Source organism: Balaenoptera acutorostrata, unplaced genomic scaffold (assembly GCF_949987535.1).
Source record: "Balaenoptera acutorostrata unplaced genomic scaffold, mBalAcu1.1 scaffold_974, whole genome shotgun sequence".
Lineage (NCBI taxonomy): Eukaryota > Metazoa > Chordata > Mammalia > Artiodactyla > Balaenopteridae > Balaenoptera > Balaenoptera acutorostrata.
Window position 1 is genome coordinate 19,373 of NW_026646304.1, and position 4,730 is coordinate 24,102.

At 57.8% G+C, this 4,730-nt stretch overlaps 1 long non-coding RNA gene across 1 annotated transcript; it reads left to right on the forward strand.

Moving 5' to 3' along the window:
• On the forward strand, positions 1–1,022 carry LOC103001990 (uncharacterized). Its single transcript, XR_009006910.1, has 2 exons — positions 1–60; positions 792–1,022. It is a non-coding gene; the product is annotated as an uncharacterized LOC103001990 (long non-coding RNA).
• The last annotated feature ends 3,708 nt before the right edge of the window (positions 1,023–4,730 follow it).

Sequence of the window (4,730 nt, forward strand, 5' to 3'; positions counted from 1 at the left end):
CTTGCAGCTGCGCTGGCTCCTGCACCTGCAAAGCCTGCAGATGCACCTCCTGCAAGAAGAGTGAGTGTGCGGGGCCTTCTCTGGGAATGCGGGGTCTGGGCTGGGTGCGAGCAGGGAGCCCAGAGCTCAGCAGGCAGGAGCAGGACAGTGACCAAACTTCCCGGTAACCCCCACCCCCACCCCCACCCCCGCCCCCCTCACCAGGAAGGGATTCACAATCAGAGGTGGAATCACCTTCCAGATGGCCGAGACCCAGGCGCGCACTAGAGAACAGGGAGACTGAGGCCCAGACGGGTCATTAACAAGCAACCTCTGACCTGTCAGTAGAACTAGTCCTCCTGCCTCCTGAGTCACGCTTCTGAATCCTCTCAGGGACTGAAGCACTTTAGGGACATGAACTAGTGACCGTGTGTGGTTTCTCAGACCTGGGGCAGCCCCTTCCTGTCGAAGCAGCCCAGAGCTTCCCTATCCCGAGCGGGAGCTGCTCTGTCAGGGGTTTGCCTCCACTTTGATCCTGAGGACTTTGCTCACAGCACTGACGGTGCTGGGCGCTGGCTTTCTCTTGTCCCCAGAGGCCCTGCTCACTGTCTCTCCAAGGCTCTGTGCCCTGTCCTGGGCACCGATGGGGCAGGCAACCTGAACGGAGTGTCTGAGAGCAATTATCTCAGGACAGAGGACACCATCCTAAACTCAGGGTCTGGGCCTGAGGGCAGCTGGGGCCAGGCCTGCTGCTGGGAAGGGTGGCTCCGGACAACGCGTGGTCCGACCGCACGCTGCCCTCGCTTCCCCAGGCTGCTGCTCCTGCTGCCCCGTGGGCTGCGCCAAGTGTGCCCAGGGCTGCGTCTGCAAAGGGGCCTCGGACAAGTGCAGCTGCTGTGCCTGATGTCGCGGAGAGCCTGCCCCGGGTGGCAACAGAGCAACCAGGACGAACCTGCATTTTACCGTTTTTCATACAGCCGGACCTGACGCTACATTCCTTTTTCTATGAAATATGTGAGCTGTAATAAAAGTTGTTGACTTCATTCTGGCTCTGTCTTCCTTTGTCTGTCTTGGACAAAGAGACTCCGCGCCCATCAGGGCTGGCGTGGGGAACTGGGCTGGAAGCGCAGAGACCTCGGCTCTGGACCAAAGAGTACCCTCCCCCACCCCCCAAAACACACACACACACACACACACACACGGAGCGTCTTAGCCGCTTAGGTTAATTTGAGCTTCAGGTTCTCAGCTCCAAATGAAAGCCTCGCCCAGAAGACACAGGGCATCGGACACACAGAGGACGCACTCCCTCTATTCCCCTTAGGAGTATGGATTGCAGAGCAAGTGGTCCGTTTCTCATTTTCCTTCTCTGGGGGCCCCTGCCAAACTCAGTCCTCGGTGATGAGAGCCTGGAAAAGCACCCAGAGGGGATGGAATCCCACACCCCTCTTGTTTGACTTCTACACGGGGCTTGCGTCTAACACACCCTGGAAAGACCTATTTGTATTTTCTGCCACAGTTTTCACCCTGGTCAGTCAAAAGAATCGCTAAGAAAAAAATGGAAAAGGACACGGTATGGGAAACCCATTTTCCCCTTCAACACGTAAAATCACCTTAACACGTGGAGGAGCAATTCTGAAAATTAGAGGCTCTCATATGCTGCACGTACATTGAATGTGTGCTTGAGTCCCGGGAACACTTCACACATGCCCCACTGTGTGGACCACACACGCCTGGAGCAGCTCTGCCGCCTGCCTCCCCACAGGCAACATCAGTCTTGGCTCGCCCAGGGCTACGGACAGGACACTCGCCACCCCTGACAGCTCCCTGCAGGGGCTTGGCCCTCAATCTTCGCCAGTGCCTCCCTAGATCAGCCTGACATCTCCCCTTCCCTCAAAATCCAGCCCGTGGCTACCTGACACCCCGAAAGTGATTTGGATTTGTTTGGTGGGCATTTCCCAGCCGTTTCCCGGAGACTTGGTTTCAGGAGGAGGACTTCACGTGTTCCTCTGCGGAGTGATGGTGGTGCTGCAGTGAGGAGGGCCTGGTGGTGTTTCTTAGCAAGACGTGTGTGCTGAGGGAACAGGTGATATAGTTCAGGTGCTGCGCCCCCTGGCGGTCTGGGGAGGGAATTCCTATTTGATGGGCACTCCAAGAGAAAGAGGAGACAAGAGGCTCAGAAGTCAGGACCAAGATCGGCCACAGGTGCCCTGTGTGAAGAGGGCATTTCGGGAGCCGGCCCGTGCTGCGTGCGTGGGTGCTGGTGTCAGGCACCCGGGTTCACAGCCACCGTGCCACTTCCTGACCTGGCAAGTCACTGATACTCTCTGAGATTTCATTTCCTCCTTTCTATAGAAAAGATTAATTTCCAAGAGGGGGAATAAGCGAGACAGTGGCCTGGCTCCCAGCTCGGGCTTCCCGAACGGTGTCCTGTATGATCGCTATCTCCACACTGACATCTGTGCACAGAGAATCCTTTAGCTCCCAACAAGCTCCTGGAGAAAGGCTCCCTGGTTTGCAAGCAAGCCCATGGTGAGGGCAGAGATGGATAGGAACCTTGCTTATCCAGTGCCAGAGGGCGTGGGGATCTCCTCCAACAAGCCCCATGCAACGAGTCACCGCCACAGCATTTGGACACACTCAGTGAACCTGCATGGTCTGGAGCGACGGTGCCAATTCCAGAGAGGTTAAGCAACTTACCCAAGGGCACACAGCCTAGACTCAAAGGACTAAACCTGCACTACAGCTGTCTCACCTCCCGGCCACATGGTGCCGGTTGTGACATCACTGGAGGCTGAATCCGGCCTCTCCTTTTTCAGGGCCGCAAGGGTCTTCGGAGACAGTCCCGCTGTGCTCCTGGCTGCAGAGGTGGGAGGCTGAAGCCCAGAGAGGTCACAGAGCTGTGCAGAGGGTTCTGACTGCCAGCTGCTCAGTGCTTTCCCACTGCTGCCTCTGGGCCAGGTGTTCAGTGTCCTCACCTTTCATGGGATGACATGCTGTCCGGTTGGGCGGGGGGCTGCAGTCAGCCTGCAGGAGGGCCAGTCCCATCTGTGCCACATATAGCCATGGGACATAACCTCTCTGTGGCTCAGTCTCCTCTGCTCTAAAGGGCAAAAAAATAGTGTCTGGCTCTCTCGGGATGAAAGAATTGAATACATGCAAAGAATGTCAGAATATACTGGGCACTCAGTGAGCAATCTATCATATCACCTATTTATTTATTTCTTTGTTATCATTAGCCTAGGAGACATTGTTCTCCTTCCAGACACGCACGCAAGGATGGTGTGTTTAGCTCTGTGTTCTGGGTCGTCCTCATCAACCCTGTGAGCATGGGACCACTTCCCCTGAGGGGGTTATCCTCCCTTCACGCCAAAGAGCCATTGACACTACAGATAGAAAGCCGTGAGCAAGACAGTCGGTGTCCTCCTAACAGATACAGAAGGATCCTGCCACCTCTGCTGTCACCTGCATCAGGATTTCCTTACCATTTTCTTTTCAGGGATTTTCTGAAATATGTTATACCAAAAGAAACCTCTTGAACACTACTGAAGGAGAGAGTCAGAAGGAAGCCACAAAAGCATAAATACATTCCTATTCTGTCACTTCGGTCCCCCCCAGGATTGAGCTGGACACGGTAGAGACGGGCTGAAGACACAGCTCTGGGCCAAAGGGGAGCTTTCTCACTGACTCTCTCTTTCAGCTGCGAAGCCACAAGAACACAGAAGCAGGGCACCGCTCCCCAGCACTGTGTGCCTGCCTTTACTGTAGCCTCCTCGTACTGTAGGTAGTTTGGCCTTTGGGGAACGGGCTCCTGACTACTAGCTCCCTTCCGGGTGGGTGTGACAATTCAAAGAGCAAAAGTGATTAACAAGGCTTGGCATGGACTCCATGGTGTGTAATCGTCAGGACTACCCAAAGGAACTGTCCACTTGTCCCGCTTTGTTATTTCGTGCCAGGTCTGCCTATCGCCTACAATGATGCCTTCCCTGGGGAGCACCCCATGATTAGGGAACCTCCACCCTGGCGTGGGGTGGACCGGCCACGGTGAGGAGCGCCCCTGGAAAGTTTAGGCAAAGGAGCCCCCGGAGAAATGCGCCATGATCCCTCCAGGAAAGGAAAACACAAGTGACGACTAGCGGCTGAAGGCAATGTTCATCGCGGGGCGGTTACAGGAGACGGTACCGGAAAAGTGCTTCCAAAGGACCGTGGTGGGGACCGGGGCTGCCAACGCCTGGGGACACACGGGGTGGGCGAAACGGCGGTGAGGGTCACATGCGCCTGCGGTCTCTGACACCGTTCCCCGGCTCCGGCCAAGCCAGGGACACGAGCGGGAGGCGGGGGCTGTTCTCAAGCTGCAGGAAACGGCGACCCGGAGGCCGGCGGCGCGCGGCCTGGGGCGGGGAAGACCGGAGGACGCGGGAGCTGGATTCCCGCACAACCCGGCAACAGGGGGGGCTGCTCCCGTCGGGCACATTGCGAAGGGGCGGCCAGGGGGCTGGGACACCGCTTACCGCACGGCACCCGCTTCCTCCGCTCCAGCCGGCACCGAAGTGGAATCGTGCGCTCGGCCCCGCGTGTTGCTCACAGCCCGGCCCAGGGCGCCGCGGGCAGCGCGAGCGCGGGCGCGGGCGCGGATCCGCGGGGCGGGTGCAAGGCGGGGGCGGGGCCTCTGCGCCCGGGCCGCCTCCTCGGCCTATAACTGAGCCCACGGGCTCCTGGCTCCCACACGCCCCCCACCGGACCAGTGAAGCCGC